The 21,198-nt window shown below is 35.9% G+C and overlaps 1 long non-coding RNA gene across 1 annotated transcript in view; it reads left to right on the forward strand.

The window, feature by feature from the left end:
• LOC144616886 (uncharacterized) overlaps nucleotides 1-21,198 on the forward strand; it is a 482,774-nt gene that overhangs the window by 319,071 nt on the left and 142,505 nt on the right. Inside the window, exon 3 of the long non-coding RNA XR_013556700.2 lies at nucleotides 70-203. This is a non-coding gene — a long non-coding RNA (uncharacterized LOC144616886). The remainder of the gene's footprint in view (nucleotides 1-69; nucleotides 204-21,198) is intronic.

Genomic DNA, 21,198 nt, shown 5'->3' on the forward strand with positions numbered 1-21,198 from the left:
AAGACAGCATTTCAAAGTGCACATGTTAATCATATACTTGATTAAACATTTCCTTGCCTTTCTCTTCAGAATCCACTTGGCTTTTGAGTGGATAATTGTTGCAGTGAGCTCAGTGACATTGGAAGCGACTCTTGTCCATTTGAATTACTTAAAACACCACCATGAAAAGAAATACCTGTGATCTGCTTTCTCGGAGCAAAAGTGTAAGTACCTTTTGTTTTCATTTCTTTTCTAAAAATGTGTACACACACACACACACATATATATTTTACTGTTTCTTTAGATTTTAATACTGTGTTGTCATGATCAGGCTTGTGGGAACCCTTGGTTAACTTTCGCTTCTTGGGACTGTATGCAGATTATTAACAAATGAAGACTTGTTCGTCTGTGTGGCCTAGTTGACATTTGATGAGAATTCTCTTTCAGCTAGTTTATGTGCCTTACCATTCATTTGTATAAGCCTGATGGTGTGATGTTGGAAACTCTGATATTTGGATCGATGCAGAAATTCTATGATTAAAAATTGAAACTGAAGACAGTTAAGTCTAGTATACTGAATTTTCTGGGCAAGTCCAAAAGGATAAACTGAGTTTATGTCGTTGCGTACTTCAATCAGTCACATTCCAAAAGTTTACGTACATGGTGAATAAATGTGAATACTTGATCAGTAAGACATGATTTCTATGAGCTGTCTACCCTAGTGTATGTCTCTAATTTTCTTTCCTTCAGAATTTTTTTTAAGTGAACACCCTCAGGGCCCTGAGGTAGAGTAAGCCTCCTTTCCAGTTACCTATTTATTGTTCTTAAGGTGCCAAATTAGTGATGATTTTTAGATCTGTATTAGCTTATAAATGAAAGCATAAGCAAATAGAGCAACCCGAAGAAAGCTACCCAAGGCAAGGATGAAAGTAGACTGTTAATTTCTATGAGGCAAGCTCTAAGAACATGTCCCTTTGTTAATTTACCCACGGCGGGGGGAAAGGCATCCAAACAGATGCATTTGTGACGTAGGAACATTTATTTGAAGGCATCAGAAAAACCACAAATGCAAACACATTTCTCTAGAATGAGAATGCTTTGTGTTGCAACCCGTGATTCTTTTGTGATGGCCCAAGACCATCTCAGATTCTTTCTACAGAATAACTATCAGACTTTTAAGGGTGAGCAATGCTGGAGTGTGTGGAGAGGGAAGTCTAGTGTGCTCAGTAGGGTTTCTTAAAAAATGAGAAGGTGCCCAGAAGTGTGCCGGTTCTTAGAGTACAGAGTGTGTTTAATAACTGGCCACAGAAATTCAACAAACTTCGAGGGAATGTCTAAATTAATTTGTTTTCCTGGTTGGTGTTTGGTTGTATGGATTATTAGATAAAATAAAGGGCCATGGCTTGGATCCTGGAGTTCCTTCGGTCATGATATATTTGTTCATTAAAATAGGAGGTGACATGCATACAAATTACCGAACTGCCAACACATCTTTTTGTTACAGAGTTTTTTTTTTTAATTTTTAAAGTTTATTTATTTATTTTTGAAAGAGAGAGGAAGGGGGTAGAAAGAGGCAGGCAGAGAAGGGAGAGAGAGGGAACAGGTCAGAAAGAGGGAGAGAGAGAATATCTTAAGCAGGTTCTGTGCCATCATCGTAGAGCCTGATGTGGGGCTTGAACCCAGAAACTGTAGAGCATGACTTGAGCTGAAATCAAGAGTCAGATGCTTAACCAACTGACCCACCCAGGTGCCCCTGTGACTGAGTTTTTCTTACTATATTAAATATGGATGTAAACCACTTACATAATCCTTCTTTCTTTCATTAAATTTCAGTGCCTTGTGATATGAAAAAAAATGTGTAAAGCCAAAGGGGAGAATATTTCGGAGAATTAAAAATCGATTCTTAAACATTGTTCTGGGGGGAAAACATTCTAAAAGCAAATGATTAACTGTGCCGTGACTTTAAGGAACTGTGAATGCTTAATGATGCTAGGAGATTTCCCATTTATGTTTGCTTAGTGCAAAAATTTTAATCTTGGTGGAAAACCTCACGATTCCCAGATTATGAGAACGTGAGTTGCCTACATGGGTCTAAATGTAAACGGAGAGCTCTCATTTCACTGCATCTTGGCTTCTTGAAAATCCACTGGCATAAAGAAAGTGCTTCCACTTAATTAACAGACTGCAGGTAGGAGATTGCTGTTTCTCAGAGAAAAGAGCTACACTTTTTGCCTAGTTAGAAGTTGTCATAGAGTTTCAAAAGTTCATTTTGCACTGGCCTGAAAAAGTCACCCCCCCCCCACTAGATTTTTGCCATTACAAAATCCAAGGTTATACACTTAGAGGCAGATGTTTCCTATTTTTGATGAGGAAAATTTTAAGAATTAATTTGGTTTAGGGTTTGAGAATGTTTTTCTTTGGCATTATGACATTTAAAAATCCAAAGAGAATCCAAATGTTAAAACAGCCTCTGTTCCTCTCTGCAGGTCTCTGCATGTCTTGTATGTGTCATTGGGAAACTTCAGGCGTACAAAAGAGCAGGAAAAAAAAAAAGATCATCATTAGACAATTACTTTATTTTTTCCTGAACACTTAAAGAGTGTTCATATTTTTCTCTGTCACATTCAAGATCTGGTGCAGTGTCCCTTTTAATGATTAATGCTCTGGATTCTTCATTTATTTGGAAGCCATCCATGAAAACTTTTAGCTATAAAAATATAAATAAAGACCTTTTTTCTTAAAGTGATATTTTGCTGGTTTGGGAGGATAATTTGTGGTTATAGTGGGTAAAAATGGGAGGAACTCGGGCGCCTGGGTGGCGCAGTCGGTTAAGCGTCCGACTTCAGCCAGGTCACGATCTCGCGGTCCGTGAGTTCGAGCCCCGCGTCAGGCTCTGGGCTGATGGCTCGGAGCCTGGAGCCTGTTTCCGATTCTGTGTCTCCCTCTCTCTCTGCCCCTCCCCCGTTCATGCTCTGTCTCTCTCTGTCCCAAAAATAAATAAAAACGTTGAAAAAAAAAATTAAAAAAAAAAAATAAAAAAAAAAATAAAAAAAAAAAAATGGGAGGAACTCATGTGGATAGTATCCAAGTGAGGCCTGGCCTCAGTGGCTGTTGGTCCTTAAGGTCTCCTGTGGGAGACAGATGTGCATCAAAGAATCACACGCATATGTGTAAAGCAGTATTTCTCCAACCTATTACCTTTTGTAGGGCCAACGCTTTTAACCTGTCTTCATACATAATGGCTTCTTTGTCCATCCTAGAATGTAAATTTCCTGAGACAGAGGCAAGTAAGTAATTACGTGGTAATGGAATGAGTGAATGGGTACCCCATGTTATCTACTGAGAGAAGCATCCTAGTATAATGGCAGCGTATCATAGAAAGACGTGGCTTAGTCAGAGAGGTCAGTCAAGCCTTTCCTGGGAAAAGGGGATCTTCAGGGTAGTCTGTGGTCTGAAGGGTGACTTAGCCTAAGGCAAAAAGGGGGCTTCCAGACAGAGCTAACCTGGTGTATCAAGACTGTAGTGTCAGGGAATGTGGTGGCTTCACGTTCAAGAACAAAAGCTAGAATAATCTGCTGACAACTGTAGAGAGATAGATAAAGATGAACGTATTTAAGAGATATTTAGGAGGGGAAAAATGATAGTGCTTTTTTTGGAAAGGTATTGGAGGTAGGATCTAGGGGAGAGGAAAGTATAGAAGGTGACTCCTGGGCTTGTAGTTAACTTAAGAAAATAGATGCGGTCCTTCCACTGTGGTGGAGAGCCTGGGTGTAAACCTGGGAGGGAATGGAGAGAGGCTAAGTCTGAGTCCACAGCTATTGAGATGAGAATGTTTCAAGATACAGGAGTTTGGGGAGCAATTTTTTGTAATTCAGAGAACAGGTGGATTTATACTCCAAACTGCTAATTCAATGTAGAAAATAGAGGGACACTTTAGTTGAAATTAAAAAAAAAATCCTGCAAGTTTAACCTCAAGCTGTCTTCACCAAATCTACAAGGGAAATATAATGACAATTATTTCTAATTTGGTTTTTAATTTACTGGAAAGAAAGACCATCCATTTTTGCAAACTATTATGTGTAGAGAAGTTCTGAGAAATAGCAGCCTCAATTATATTCTCTTATTTATTTATGATACAAACAAAACAGGACTTAAACTAGTTGATTTCTGAACACTTTCGAACATAAGCTCATAAAAACAGGTGTATTTTTTTCTTCACTATTTCTGATATTATAATGTGGTTAGTTTTGATCTATACTTTTATACTATTCCTGAACAAGTAGAATATAATTTTAAAATTTATTAATTATTATTTTCTTAAAAACAAATTCAAATTTAAATAGCATAAACTACCTTAATTTAAAGTAAATCAACGCACTTATGTTGCTAAGTGAAAATGTCTAAAGAGTCAAATATCATTAATATTATCAAATAATATTAGGATGAACTTACATAAAAGTTTCTATAATAAATGGACCTAAATTTTAAAATCTTAAAATCAATTCTTTATCATAGATTATTAAAATATGAAACATTTTAAATTTTGATGTTGTGGTTCACAGATCTGCTTATGACATTTAAAGAAGTCCACAAATTTAAAAAATGGCAAGACCGATATATTGCACATCAAGTGAAAATATCAAAAACAAATAATTTAAGCTTTACATTCCTGACTTACATAACCGTTCCAATTGTCTGCATCATTGGTATTTAGAATACATGGTATTAATATTTATCTGTCATAAAATAAGAATTTCAGCAAATTTCACAGGGCTTATAGAGTTTCTGGTATATAATGTCTCCTTATAGTAGAAGGATAACTTAAAGATCTTCTAACCCAGCCGTTTTATTTTGCTGATAAGGAAATTGAAACAGAGGTCTGGGGAGATGAAATAAACGACTTGCCTAAGAGGTAGCTTGGTGTAGTTGAAAAAAAAATGTGAGCTTTAAAATCACACAGAGGTGCCTGGGTGGCCCAGTTAGTTAAGCATCTGACTCATTGTTTTGGCTCAGGTCATGATCTCATGGTTTGTGAGTTCGAGCCCCACATCGGGCTCTGTGCTGACAGTGCAGAGCCTGCTTGAGATATTCCCTCTCCCTCTCCCTCTCCCTCTCCCTCTCCCTCTCCCTCTCCCTCTCCCTCTCCCTCTCTCTCTCTCTCTGTGTCTATATCAAAAATAAATAAACTTAATAAATAAATAAATAAAGTCATATAGAATTGGGTTCAAAATCTGGCTCTTTCAACTCTCCAGCTGTGGGACGTTTGATAAGTTACTGACTGTGGTATTCTAAAGGGTGTTAGGGAAATGATACTAACACACAATGCTTGGTACATCAAAAGTATAGATAACCTCATTAGAAAGTTCTATCCACCTTAGCCTATAAGTGAGAGAGACCACCTGTGTTCTTTCCTCTCTGTGATTCTTAAAATGTGTCAAAGATGGGGGGAAAAAAAGAAAAAATACCTATCTCTTAACTCCTTTTACCTATTTCAAGTGCCTGAAAAGCTCCAGTGTTGGAAAAACTATGGTGTCCAGATGAAGTCCTATAAAAATTAAGGCATTCAAGGAAAAACAAATGAAAAATATCATAAAATAAATAAAGAGTTGATTATGTAGGTAGCATTTGTTCTTTAAAAACTCTGGATTTTCTGATTTAATTAATAATTACAAAAGGAAAGAGAAGGAAAGGAAAAACCTTCATCTGGCAGATAACCCTTTTCCTGAAGTATTTATTTGCAACAGGAAGTGTTGGAGTAAAAGATTCTTCCAGAAGTTTTATGATATGCATGCTTAACCTCTTTAAAGTTTTGGAGCCATCTCTTAGTGGACTGACATTTCATTTTCATGGGTCTGTTCGACATTCTTGCGTGACTTCTTGGAGTTGTATACCTCTTGGAGTGCTTAAGATCACATTTGTTTTTTTCTGGGTGCTGTTTCTTTGTCCATATGCTGAAAGGGAAAAGCATAAGCTGGTCTCTGTCTGTTCTAACCTTCCGAAGTGTCTTTGCCATCTCTGGAAGCTGGGGACAGCTTTGGCTGTTCTGCCTTCTGCTTTATTGGGGCTGCACAAGTCTCATTTGTACAACAATTACAGATTTTTGAATTTTTCTATAAAACCATCTTATCTTAAAACTATAATTGGTAAAATGAGGCTTGGTGAGGTATATAGAGCATATACATGTATAGTGTAAGCAGGAAAATCCCATGCAGAAGGGAAGCCTTCTTTTTGTTTACTATTCTGAATTATAATGGATCAGCTAATCCCTCTGTTTAAAGCTTGCCTTCTCCTGACTCAAATATGTTTTCATGAAGTCATCTAATTTTATTCTAGAACAGCATTTAGTTGTAAACATCTAGAATTTTTTCCTTTTACCTACATAGCATAACAATTTAGGACAGAAAGAAAGTAATTAACAAAGAATATGCTTTTTAAAGCTGTTAGAAAATTTCACAAAAAAGTACTCTAGCAACAACTTTGCTTGTAATTAAATAGTTTAATTTGTTACAGTGGTTAAGGCTCTATCCCAATCCTTTAACAACTACTGTTAGCTGTAGCAGCTCTTTTCAATCCATTGGTCCCTGAGAGAAAGGAACCATTTACAGTGACCCCAGCATCACATCCATGACTCAAATTTTCCTTGGCATTTCTCCTGTGACATATTGATATAGTATGATTTTTCTGCAGTTAAAGATTTAATTCCAGCAGCTTGTATTTCTTTTGAAAATAATCTTAAAAATAATAGATTTACTCTTTCTTGGTATGAGGAGCTCTAATCACGATAGCCCACCATAAGGTTCTCTTCAGTATTATGATGTTCTTTCACTGATCTAGGTGTTTACTGTTTTCCTGGTATAAGGAAGCCAATGTGATCAAGTGCAGCAATCTCAAACTTGGGCTTCAAAAAGAAATTATTAGGACTTCTGTTTACATTTACTTTCAAATGTGATCTTTTTTCAAATTTCAACTTTTTGTTTATGTTTGATAAATGTACAAAATACATGTGTACAATCGATACATATATAAATTGGGAAAATCTATTCCAGATATTTTTCCTGATAGGGGTATGTAATCAAAATAGTTTAGAGGCCATTTTTTGCAGTGAAAAGATCATTGTTTTTGGATTGGGATACCTGGATTCAGTCCTCAAATCCGCTAGTGCTTAAAGATCTGACCTTTAGTAAATTACTTATCTTTTTCTGAGCCTTAGTGCCTATGTCTATAGAAAAGAAAAAGTATATCATAATGAAGGGGAAATCTCCTTTCATATAATAGTTGGTTGGTAAATTCTATCTTGAGGGTTGTGGATGCTTTTTGGTAGCTACAGAGCTGAGTGATAATATCTGGCCCAGAAAAGAATTACTTGGAAATGCCAGGAAATGAAGTATATTCCTCTCACTAAAGAGGTGCGAGCATAGTTTCCAAGACCCTTTAGCCAGTTTTCATATTATGCACAGGATTCAGCTGTAAGATGAGTGGTTAAACTAGGTGAGAGTTCTCTTTCCTACCAGTTAAGAATTTCTGTGATTCTCAGTCATGTTGTGTCCATTTGTAAAATGAATTGAAAGTCATTTATCAAATAAATACAAAATCAAGACATTGCGGCAAAGGAGTGTATTAGCTCAGTTGCCTTAACAAAAATATGGTAGACTATGTGACTTAAGCAGCAGACATGTATTTTCTTAGAATTGTAGAGGCTGGGGACTCTAAGATCACGGTGCTGGCCAGTTCAGTTCCTGATGACAGTTCTCTTCTTGGCTTTCTCATTGTGAACTCCCAAAGGCCCCTATCTCCAAATGCTATCACACTGGGCTATAGGCCTTCAAAATAGGAATTTGGGGTGTGACACACACATACCTTCTATAACAGAGTTTGATATTATTTTTTATTTTATTTTTTTTCATCATGATAGGTATACTCTTTAATCCCTATCACCTATTTTACCCACTTCCCCTCCGGTAACCATCACTTTGTTCTCTACAGTTTCTTAACTGTAGAACTGTCTGTTTCTTTGTCTTTCTCTCTCTCTCTCTCTCTCTCTCTCTTTTTTCTTTGCTCATTTGTTTCTTAAATTCCACATATAAGTGAGATCATTTGGTATTTGTCTTTCTCTGACTGACTGACTTCACTTAACATTATACTCTCTGGCTCTATCCATGTTGTTGCAAATGGCAAGGTTTCATTCTTTTTTTATGGCTGAATAATATTCCATTGTGGATGTATACCACATCTTCTTTATCCATTTATCTGTTGATGGAATCCTCCATAGTTTGGCTCTTGTAAATAATGCTGCAATAATCACAGGGGTGCATGTATCCATTTGAATTAGCATTTTTTTTGTATTTTTTGGGTAAATACTCAGTAGTGCAATTACTGGATCATAGGGTAATTCTTTTTGTAATGTCTTGAGAAAATTCCATACTTCTTCCACTATGGACTGAACCAGTTTGCATTTCCACCACCAGTGCATGAGGGTTTCTTTTTCTCTACATCTTCTCCAACACTTGTTTTGTGTTTTTGCTTTAGTCATTCTGAGAGGTGTGAGGTGATGTCTCATGGAGTTTTTATTTGCATTTCCCTGATGATGACTGATGTTGAGCATCTTTTCATGTGTCTGTTGACCATCTGTATGTATTCTTTGGAGAAATGTCTGTTCATGTTTTCTGACCATTTTTTAATTGGATTATTTATTTTTTACATGTTGAGTTGTATCAGTTATTTACATATTTTGGATACTAACCCTTTATCAGATAAGTCATTTGCAAATACCTTCTTCCATCCAGTAGGTTGCTTTTATTTTTGTTGATTGTTTCCTTTGCTGTGCAGAAATTTATTATTTTGGTGTAGTCTCAATAGTTTATTTTTGCTTTTATTTCCTTTGCCTCAGGACACATATCTAGAAAAATATTGCTATGGCTGATGTCAGAGAGATTACTGCCTGTGCTCTCTCCAAGGATTTTTATGGTTTCAGGTCTCACATTTAGGTCATTAATCCATTTTAAGTTTATTTCTGTGTATGGTGTAAGAAAGTGGTCCAGTGTCATTCTTTTGCATATGGCTATACAGTTTGCTCAACACCATTTGCTGAAAAGACTTTCTCCCATTGTATATTCATTCCACTTTTGTCAAAGACTAATTGACCATATAACTATGGGTTTATTTCTGTGTTTTCTATTTTGTTATGCTAATCCATGTGTCTATTTTTATGCCAGTACCATTACTTCTGCTTTGTAATATAATTTGAAATCTGAAATTGTGATACCTCCACTTTTGTTTTTCTTTTTCAAGATTGCGTAGGTTTTCCAGGTCTTTTGTTGTTCCATACAAATTTTAGAATTGTTTTGTTTTAGTTCTATGAAAAATGCTATTGGTATTTTGATAGGGACTGCATTAAATCTGTAGATTGCTTTGAGTAGCATAGATATTTTAACAGTATTGGTTCTTCCAACCCATTTGCATTTAATGTCTTTCTATTTCTCTGCATTATCTTGAATTTCTTTTATCAGTGTTTTATAGTTTACATAGTACAGGTCTTTGATCTCTTCAGTTAAGTTTATTCCTAGATGGTTTTGTTTTTGGTACAATTGTAAATGGGATTGCTTTCTTGATTTCACTTTGTGCTACTTCATTATAAGTGTACAGAAATGGAACAGATTTCTGTACATTGATTTTGTATCTTGTGACTTTAGTAGTAGTTTTTTGGTGGACTCTTTAATGTTTTCTGAATATAGTATCATGTTGTCTTAGTATAGTGAGAGTTGTTCTTCTTCCATACCTATTTGTATGCCTTTTATTTCTTTATGTTCTCTCATTGCTTTGGTACGATGTTGAATAAAAGTGGTGAGTAGACATTGTTGTTTTGTTCCTGACCTTAGGGGAAATGCTTTCAGTTTTTCACCATGGAGTATGATGTTGACTGTAATTTTTTATGTAAGGCCTTTATTATGTTGAGGTATGTTCCCTCTATATCTACTTTGCATAGGGTTTTTATCATGAAGGAATGTTATACTTTGTCAAATGCTTTTTCTGCATCTACTGAAATGATCATATGGTTGCTATCCTTTCTTATTGATGTGACGTATCATGTTGATTTTTTTTGTGAATGGTGAACAACTCCTACATCCTGGGAATAAATCCCACTTGAAGGTGCTGTATGATTTTTTAAATTTATTGTTGGATTTGATTTGGTGATATTTTGTTGAGGATTTTTGCATCTATATTCATGAGAAGTATTGGCCTGTAGTTCTCTATTTTTGTGGTGTCTTTATCTGCTTTTGATATTATGGTGATACTGGACTAACATAGTAAATTTGAAAGTTTTCTTTCCTCTTCCATTTTTTAGAATAATTTGAGAAGTATAGGTATTAACCCTACTTTAAATGTTTGCTAGAATTCACCTGTGAAAATGTCCAGTTCTGGGCTTTTGTTTTTTGGGAGTTTTTGATTAGTCATTCAGTTTCATTGCTGGTAATTGGTCTGTCCAAAATTTCTATTACTTATGGCTTCAGTTTTTGCGGGTTATATGAAACTAGAAATCAGCCTCAAGAAAAAATTGGGGAAGAGCCCAAATACATGGAGATTAAATAATTTTCTGCTACAAAATGAATGGGTAATCAAAGAAGAAATCAAACAGTACATGGAAATATATGAAAATGAAAACACAATGGTCTAAAACTTTTGGGATGTAGCAAAAGTGGTTCTAAGAGGGAAGGTTATAGCAATACAGGGAGGTCTAACTGAAGAAATAAGAAAAATATCAAATAAACAACCTTAAACCTAAAAGAAGCTAGAAAAATAAGAAGAAATAAAACTCAAATCCTATAAAAGGAAGGAAATAATAAAGATTAGAGCAAAAATAAATGATACAGAAACTTAACAACAACGATGAACAGATCAATGAAACTACAAACTTGTTCTTTGAAAAGATCAACAAAATAAACCTCTAGCCAGAGTTCTCAAAAGAGAGAGAGAAAGAGAGAGAGACAAAGAGAGAACCCAAATAAACAAAATCAGTAATGAAAAGAGAAATCCAGTAAACATTACAGAAATACAAACAGTTGTAACAGAATATTATGAAAACCCATATACCAATAAATTGGACAGCTTACAAGGAATGGATAAATTCCTAGAGTTTGATATTCTTAAGGGGTGATTTGAATAAGTCATTATGTTATTTATGCCCTAAGGATGGTGACAGATGTTCTGGGCTTCACATACTCTCTCAGTTGGATAACACTGAAAATTATCTGGTGAATATCATTCTCTTCCTCTACTATTTTCTATATTTTATGTAGGTGAAACCCAATGATGATTTTTGAGGTTCTGATATTCTCTTTATGGATCTTGGGCTAATTTTAATTTTATATGAAAACGTTGTCTTTTCCATCACTATTCTTATTTGGCTTTTAAAATACTGTTTGTTATTACATCCAGTCCAGTGACATAGATCTCTAAAATTCCTTGTCCTGTTGGGCGATATACCAGTTGAGTTAACTTTTCAGACTTTTGGCCTGATTATCTGAGTCATTCCCTTTACTCACAGCATTGCTTTTATGCTAACCATAAATGTACAGTCAAAGGGAGAGACACACAAATGGCTATAGTTACAGTATATTTTTAAATAAAAGTTATTAAAAAATTTTTAAGGAACTTTCCTTACAATATTTCTGTTGATATTCTCTGAACTCATGAATTTTTATAAATTTTCTCATCTGGAGAATGAATGGGATAAATTTCAATTCCTCATTAATCACTTCTGTTTTGAATTCTAAAGTATCTTGTAGTATTTTACATTAAATTCTCAATTTCCTAGTGAGTGCCCTGTATCATTTTCTTCCTGCCAGTAGGAGAGATTCAAGATCTCTTCTGCTCAATTGGATTTGTTAGTTTCTTGATGAAATTGCCCTCTGTTTGACTTGAGATTCTTTTGGATGCTCTACATTTGGATAAAATTGGCACTCACCAGATGTCTTTTAATTGAAGTTCCCTGTTTTTTTTTTTTTTTTTTTTTTGACAAAAATGTTGTTTAGTGTTTATTCAAAACTAGAAACAAGTCCTGGATGTTTGGAGGGTACAGGGTGTCTAGAGAATTCTTTGCACACTGAATTTAAAGCATACCTAAATGGGCTGTCAGTTTTGGGCCTCTAATGAAGAGCCTACCTGGTGAAATATGCCCCTCAGCCTTCTTAGAATGGCCTCTTTGTACAGAAGAATTTGAAAATGTTGTTCCAAGTTTGTAAACCAGATTTATCTTATGCTTTTTTAAAAAAAGAATAAACAAAAACCCTTTTGCAGCCATACTTTTATATTCCTAAGTTTTTGGAAGGAATTTATGTTTTCATGGACCAGGGTGAGTAATTTATACCATTTCAGTCCATTGGTGCCTACCTGAAGAGGGCAGAGCAAAAAGAAATTTGGGAAGGATGATACATTTTGTATGGCATTGCAGAAGTATCCGCATTCATTATTCCTCACAATTATCCTATAAGATTGATTGTTTTGGTAGTTTTATGGTTAAAATAAAAATTATGGTTCCCTTCCCAGACTGGCCTCCTTTCTCTACTGTATCAATCACCACCTAAGCAAAAGTTGTCACAACTTAGAACCCTAAGTTAACTATATGGAAACTGGATTTTTCCCTTGTGATCACTCGTCAGAGTTCGAAGAAGGTCAGAGGAGATACTTTATGTAAAACTGCTTTGAAAAGTACAATATACAAAGTAGAACCAAAATAATATTCTTGCTTATGTCTCTATTGGCAACAAACTGAAACAAGAACTTGTAGTTTTAGAGGTTTCATTCTTTTTGTTATTATTCCTTCTCTGCTGCTTGTGCTCTTTCTTTACAAAATTCAGCAAATGTTTATTGAATGGTTACTGTGTGTCAGGAACTGTGCTGGGCTCTGGCTAGCTAATGGTGAATAAAATATTTATGGTCTGTCCCTTTGTAGAATATATTTGACAATTAAACATTATATTTTTTACAATTTTATTTCTCTTATTTTATCCTCCTATATCACCCTGGCCCTAACCACCCAAGTCTATCCTATTTTTAGTTCTTCCCAGGGATTATAAAACTGTGTCCTTCTCACACCTCCGTGTACTTGTGTTCATCATGTTTCGGTAACTTGTTTGGCAGAGTTAGTTTGAGCTGTGAATAATGTGCCATAATTGTCAATTACGCTCATTGTTGCAGAAACATAGATTATTTTAGAGCGTTTAAAAAGAATCTTTCTCAGATAATCAACATCAGTACAAGAATAGATGAGAGTAAAATGAATGTGAGTATGAAGGAAAGATCTGAAAGAATAAGGACTGATCACCAACCATTTCCTCTGAAATCAATCACACAACAGTTTTAGTGGCCAAAGCCCATCATTACATTGTCGCCTTAGAAAAAACTCCACTTTTTTTTTTTCGATATTGTGATGTGTTCGCTCTTTTATTTTTGGACAATTTCAAGTTGGAGTTGAATTCTCAAAGATTACGTCTAAGAAATAATTACATATGTTGTACTTAACAATGTAAACACCAAAGACACATAAAATTAGAGAGAAGTCTTGTTGAATCGATAATAGCTATTGAATGATTCCTCCAGGCAGTATCGCTCTATAACAAAGTGAAATTATTAAGAAAGTATAATAATTTAGTGGAGTTTTCTACTAGTAGTGTTTTGCTCCAGAAAAAAAAATACTTTTAAGGCCTTTTCTTTTTAACTATAGCCAATTCTGTATTTTTGAAATTAGGATTAAATATTGCTTTTTGTTATTGAAATGGCTACCTGCAAACAAAAGTTTTGAAGGTTAAAAATGATTTCATTTAAAATTATTGTTGTGTTTACGTGGTTTCCCATGATCATTACTTTCAAGGGCAGCGGGGACATGGTCTTAAGGTCCTGGCTTGTAGTCTGGGCTTTGCCACTTTGTATTTATGTCGTGGTAGGGAAAGGGGGATGAGAAAACCATAAAAAGGTAGGTTATTATCAAATGTTCCCAGTATCTGTGAGGATCATTTCAAGGGAAAAATGAGAAAACAGTACTGAAAACACATTACAAAATAAACAAAAAGCCAAACCAACCAAACAAAACATACTCCCAAAATAATGTTATACAATATTCAATTGTGTCATACATAGGCTTCTGGACCAAGTGCTTTAAGTCTTAGGGATTTTTTAAAAAATAGAATCGATCCATCAGTAAACAGATTAACATCTGTTACATAGTTCAGCTATGTTAAAAAGGTTATTCTTGTCAGTTCACATGTTCTCCTAAATTCTGCATAGTAAAAGCCATGGTGCCAAGGCCAAGAAAGATTAATTGTTGTATAGTTGGAGCCCCCAACCCTGCTTTCCAGTTGCTTCTATTGCTGAGGTTGGGTCATATACTGCACACATTGAGCTGCAGGCACAGCCCCATTTATAGCACAATGTCTGTGACAATGACATTTTGCTTGTGACTCAAGGTCATATCTGTCCTTCTCTTTGCCATTTTTACTGTTGTAGCAGTCTAGACTTCTGTTTTGGCAATATTGCTTCTGTGTCAATGATTTGGGCATATTTATAGCCCTCAAAATCCTGAATTTAATTCTGTCAACAGCATTTATTAAGCTCTTACCAGTTATATGGCTGCATGACAACATTCATACCCCATGGAGCTGTGTACCAGATGGTACCCCAGAGGTTCAGATAGTGAACCCTCCACCAATTCATATCCAGGTTAGGATTTAAGCTTTGCAGAGAATCTGGATCCCTGAGCCTTAAAAGCCAAATGGTTTACAGCTACTAAAAACCAATGATAACACCGCAGTGCCACAATGAAAACTATCTTTTCCACAAACTCATTGAAAACAAAAAGCTACAAGCTTTAGTGGTCTTCATTTCTGCTACTGCATGTGCTTTGAAATATTAATTTTATGTAATAATAATCAGTTTGTATATTTCTAGAAGAGGCCGTTACCTAGCATTAATTTACCAGCAGGGGTGCATTTAAGCAGAATTTGAACCATATCAAGAGAGACCGAGGCATTGCTCAGAAACAGTAGTCTCTGAAGGAATATTCAAAGATAAACAAGGGAGTTGAGAAAAAAAAATGAGAACGTCCTAGTATGTATGCCTATAAAAACTTAAAAAGCAAAAGATTTTTTTCTCCATTTATTCACGCAGGGATTCAGAACAAACATGTATTTCCACAGCCAAAGTAATTGAGGTAATTGGCAGAGTAATCAGAGAGAAGCATGTCCTACAGTGGGTAATCTATTCAGAACAGCTGTAAGTTAAAACTTTCTGGTAGGGTTTTCTAATGATCGAACAGTTTTTTCTGAGGAGATGATGAGATGGTCTAACAACAAGATCTTTCAAAGTTCTGATCAAGTTTTATAGCTCTTCAAATATGTATTATTGTTAATACCATACTATGACTTATAAGAAACTTGAATATCTTAATTTATTCTTTTTAACTTATTGCTATTAAGTTTATAAATATGTTTATAAGGTATAGTTAGGTATAAATATATAGGGACATAATACATAAACATAAATGACTGTATATGTAGACACAAATGAAGAAGATTAACACATATTTTAACTGACATCTGCTCATTTGAAACCAAAGTTATATACTTGCATTAAAGCAATACATATCATTCATTAAATTATCCTGCATTTTAATGTCATAAATTCTTACCATTATGTGACCTTGAGTGAATTAGATTGCTCGTCTATATTTTACTCATTTGTAAAATGAGAGAAGTAAATTAAATGAATTGAAAATTTTCTTTCAACTCTGAGACTATGACTATATTTTTAAGACGATATATTTATCCCAACAGGTTCAATAAATATTTTTCACATTATTATGGTTATAGTCAAAGTATAGGTTCTGGCTTTCCTTTCCATCCAAAACAAACATAATCCTGATTAATGAATTGAGCTTATCAAGTATCTGCTACCTTTGCAAAAACACTGTCTGTGTTGGACTTCTGTCACCTTAAAGAATGCATGTAGGGGCATCTGGGTGGCTCAGTCGGTTTTGGCTCAGGTCATGATCTCACGGCTTCATGGGTTTTTTGAACCCTGCATTGGGCTCTGCGCTGGTAGCAGGGAGCCTGCTTGGGATTCTCTCTCTCTTTCTCTCTCTCTCTTTCTCTTTCTGTCTCTGCCCTTCCCCCCCTCACGCTCTCTCTTCTCTCTCAAAATAAATAAAAAAAAAAACAGAGTGCATGGAATTGAAAAGATCCTCGATTTACTGAGAATTAAAAGAATTATGTAAAATTATTGCTGCTTTGAACATAAATCCTGTAACTGCCCATGTTGCCGATGGAAAAGTAAAAAGAAGGTTGTAACATTTTGGTGGCTCTGCTTTAAAGTAATCTAAATATTTTTACTTTATATTCTAATTCTACTTTATATTCTAATTCTAATTTTACTTTATATTCTAATTCTGTTTTTACTTTATATTCTAACTTTGCCCGGTTCTCTGCTGATTGCCACCAATTTGACCCCTACAGGTCACCTGTGGTCACATCAAGTCTGTCTTTTCTCTGTTAGCAGAGAGATCTCTCAACTATTGTGTCCAAGTGTGGACAGTATGGTTTCTCTCTTAAGTCCCTGAAGCACAACCATTTCCAGGCTGTAACATGCAACCAAACTATACTGAATGCCAGACATAATGGGAGGAAACCACAGTCCAGAAATGAAAACCCTTACAAGTGAATACAAGAAATGATCATTCCTGTCAATAACAGAAACAGCCTGTTACCAAATCCTTTCTCCTTAGTCACTGACCTACCTCTCAGTTGCTTTGCTTATCTCCCACAGTGAAATGCCTGTTTTTTGTATCCTATCTGGTGTCCAGGCTCTGAACTCCACCGAGTGCCAGGAGAAACTCCTCATTCCAAGTCTAAGAAAACATAATAATTTACAAAGGTACAACTCTTCCCACATGAAAACTCCTTCTACACTTTTATTCAGAGCAATGTAACTGGACTATATACATTCTAGGCAAGGACTTTAGCCTGGCCTTGATCACACTGAAGAAGCAAACTTTCTTCAAAGACTTTTCCTTTAAAGGAAAACTTGCTGGACCTTCTCCAAGATTTTTTCATTAAGGCCTTAAAACACATCAGTTTCACATCTCAGCCAAGAGTACTCTCATTCCACTGAACATCTGAACAGTCACCATTTTCATCATATCCCTATCACTTGTATTGCTCCCATAAGATCACCTCAACTTCTTAATTTTACAATATTGAGGAATTCTGGAGTGAACTGTCTAGCTTCTGTCTTAAGCTCCCAGATGTATAGAGCTTCAAAGACTGCCACTCCCTCCTTTCCAACAAGAAATAGCTGAACAAATGACATACTGATGACTTGGAAAAAACCCATCAGAGAATTGAGGTTCTAAGACAGTCAACCAGCCTCAAATATAGGAAGAGACAGGCACTTGTCAAGAAGGAGAAAGAAGATGCCATCATTTGTTTCCATCAGGCATACATCACGAGATGGCATATAAACTAGTGAGGAGATTCAGCTGATACTTACAATGAATTGCTAAAGCCTGAGCATGAGCCAGCACTAGAGCATGGGCACACTGGAGGTTACATAAATAGGGGAGGTATCCATCATTGGGCTTTTCCTCCACAAACCTCACTAGGTGCTCACTGGGCAGATTGAGGAGAACTGCAGCCACAACTGAAATTAGACCAATCTCCCCAGTGTAATAAAAATTAATCTGCAAAGGGGAAGAGAAACAGGGACTGCTGACTTAGGGTACTGGGTAAATCCATTGATGAGGAATGTAACAGGGGAAAAATAAACAGGGGTAAGAATATGTACCAGGACCAGCATGACAGTTGGAGAATGGGCAGGAGCACTTATGAGACACAGAGACCCAGTGCCTACCTCATATGGAAGCTAAATCAGAACATCATGGAACACTCTTCCTCTTCTTCCCCCCAACTAGTGTCCTAACAAGCACTGAGCAAAGTTAAGAGTGGAATATGGCTGCGGGAGTTCTAAGAGGCAGATTGTGTGAGGCTCAGCACAAAGGGAGGACTCAAAACTAAGGGTGGAACAGACATTAAGAAAATAACCACTGGACAGCCATTCTACAACCTGCCCACATGGTATCACTAGAGCAATTTGAAACCTGTGATACACTGAGGTTAACCATAACAACAGAAATCCTCAAATCTAGTCTAATTCCTGACTAGATTAATTCAAATTCCCATGTGAAAAGCCTAGCAGAAGGAAAGGCATGGTCATTCTAAGTATAAAAGTATATTTCCCTCAGAACTATTGTCCTACGCAAGATATCCAGTTTTCAGCCAAAAATTGAGGCATATTAAAAGGCAAGAGAAAATACTCCAAAGACATAAAATTATATAGAAGATCATCTCAGATATGGCACAAATGTTAGAATTAGTGGACGACAATTTAAAGTAATTATGATTAATATATTAAAATCTGGGGTGCCTGGGTGGCTCATTTAGTTGAGCATCCAACTTTGGTTTTGGATCAGGTCATGATCTTGAGGTTGATGACATCAAGCCCCATGTCGGGCTCTGTGCTGATACCATGGGGCCTGCTTGGGATTCTTTCTCTCCCCCTCTATGCCCCTCCCCCACTTGCACATGCTCTCTCTCAAAATAAATACTTAAAAATATGTTAAAATCTCTCATAGAAAAGATTGACAACATGTGAGATCACATTGATGATTTCAGCAGGGAGATTGAAATTAAAAGAAAGAATCAAATGGAAATGCTAGGAAAAAAAAAAACACAGTAATGGAGATGAAGAATGTATTTGAGTTCAGTAATGGCTTGACACAGCTCAGGAAAGAATCACTGAACTTGAGGATAAATCAGTAGACAGTACCCAAACTAGAATACAAAGAGAAAAAATGGGAGAGAGAGAGAGAGGAAGGGTGGGTGGGCAGGCATGCAGTGCAAAGAAGAGCATCTAAAAGTTACAGTGTAATATCAGATGACATAGCATATGCATAATTTAAATAACAGAAGGAGAAAATGAGAAGAAATATTTGAAGAAATAATGACCGAGGATTTTCCAAAATTAAGGATAGACACCAAATCACAGACTCAAAAGCTCAAAGTTCACCAAATAAGATATATGTCAAAATACATACAGACACATAGACACAGAGGAATATCATATTAAAGTTGCTAAAAAGCCAAGGATAGGAAATCTTGAAGATAATCAGAAGTTAAAAAAAGACAATTTACCTGCAGAGAAACAAGGATAGGAATTATAGCAGACATTTCCAGAGTCTTTACAAGCAAGAAGACAAAGAAGTGGGTTCTTTAAAGTACTGAAAGAAAAAAAAAACTGTTAACTCAGAAAGATAATAATTAAAATATAAAGGAAAGCTGCTTTCTCAGAGTGAACCATGTCAGCTTCCCATCCTAAGATCTTCAATGTGTAATGTACATACGCTCTTGTATTTTCTGCTTACCTTCTTTATGTCTGAGAGGATAAAGATGTTCACTGAAGACCAACACATCTATTTCTGTAGAGAACTTAGGTAGTTACCTCCTCTCTCCTACAAGCTCAATCAGCATTCATTTATCTCTTTTCTATTTTCCTTTTAATTTGGCTATGGAAGACCTTCCAGTTGCTTTAGACATTGCTCACCATGAATGTCTCTTTAGACAATTCTGGTACTTCTCTTTTCTTTCTGATGGTTATTTCTGTATTTTCTTTCTGGCCTGTATGTCCCTTAAACAGTGCTGTTCCCCGAAAACAGTGCTGTCCTTTACCCACATGATATTCTAAGATGAGCTTATCTCTTTTCCTGTGTTGGACTGTCTTCTGTTTGATTGTTTCTGAATCTCTGTATTTAGCTCAGACTTCTGGTTTTAATCTCAGAGCTGTTTTCAGTTGTAGGTTGGACTTTGATTACATTTACACCATATTTCCCAAACTAGATTCTTCCACCATCCTTCCTCTTCTCTAAACATGCTGTTGTTTCTTACTTCTCTATTGTATTTGCTGCCCCAGCCATTAATGCAGTGGCCTAGGCCAGAGCCCTTAGAACCTTCCTTAACCCACTCACTCATAATCCCTCCCAACCTCTAAAGAAGCAACAAATATTATTGCATGTATCAGTATGCAGCACTTCTCATCCCAAGTCCACTACCTGGACATCACCTTATTTTTTCTTACCAAGCTGAGTCTCATCAGAATAAAATGAACTAGTGACAACTAGTAACATTTTGTAAGTGTAGTAGAGGGAAACTATTAACCTTTGTTATATTATCTATTTCTGTGGCAACTCTTATTTTTTCCTATTAGTTTACTGAGTCTTATTTTGAATCTGTGTCTTTTCACATTGGCTTTGAATTAGAATTTAAGGAAGCTCTTAAAAACTGAATTCACAACAAAGGTAGAAGCTGATCTTATGTGTATGCATTTGTGTGTGTGTGTGTGTGTGTGTGTGTAGTTTCTAGTATAGCCATCATCATTGTTCATTAATTTTTTTTAATGTTTATTTTTAGAGAGAGAGAGAGAGAGAGAGAGGGAGGGAGCGTATACGAGAGTGGGGAGGGGCAGAGAGAGAGAGAGAGAGAGAGAGAGAGAGAGGGAGAGAAACGGAATCTGAAGCAGGCTCCAGGCTTTGAACTGTCAGCACAGAGCCTGTGTGGGGCTCAAACTCAGGAGCCTGAAGATCGTGACCTGAGCTGAAGTCTGACACTCAATTGCCTGAGCCCCCAGGGAACCCCTCAATGATTTTTTTTTAAAGAATAATTATAGGAAAGGTTGATTATGTATAGGTGATTTTGAGCAGATTGGGTGAAATCTTAGGTTTTTTACCAAATATAAAATGAAATTAAGGCTTAATATATGTGCTAATGTGATAATAATAATTTATAATTGCGAAAGGTAATTAAGTTTCAACATTCTGTCCCAACATTTTCTTGTTTTTTTTTTTTCCTGACAGAACCTTGGAGGTAGGATAGGCAGTTATGTTTATCCTCATTTTACAGAGATTTACAACAGCTTTAGTCAGTCTAAGTGAGTTAGTACAATGACATAGCTGGTAATAGAGAAGCTTAGATGGACTTACAGGTCTTTGACTCCACATTCCTTACTCTGGTCACCATGCGATGGAGCCTCACACATGTAACTGTGTTACTGGAGGCATCACTCATGTACTAATGCATCATTACACCACGTGCTTACTGAAAATAAATTGTAGCATATCATTTA

Source organism: Panthera onca, chromosome A1, assembly GCF_046562875.1.
Source record: "Panthera onca isolate mPanOnc1 chromosome A1, mPanOnc1 haplotype 2, whole genome shotgun sequence".
NCBI lineage: Eukaryota > Metazoa > Chordata > Mammalia > Carnivora > Felidae > Panthera > Panthera onca.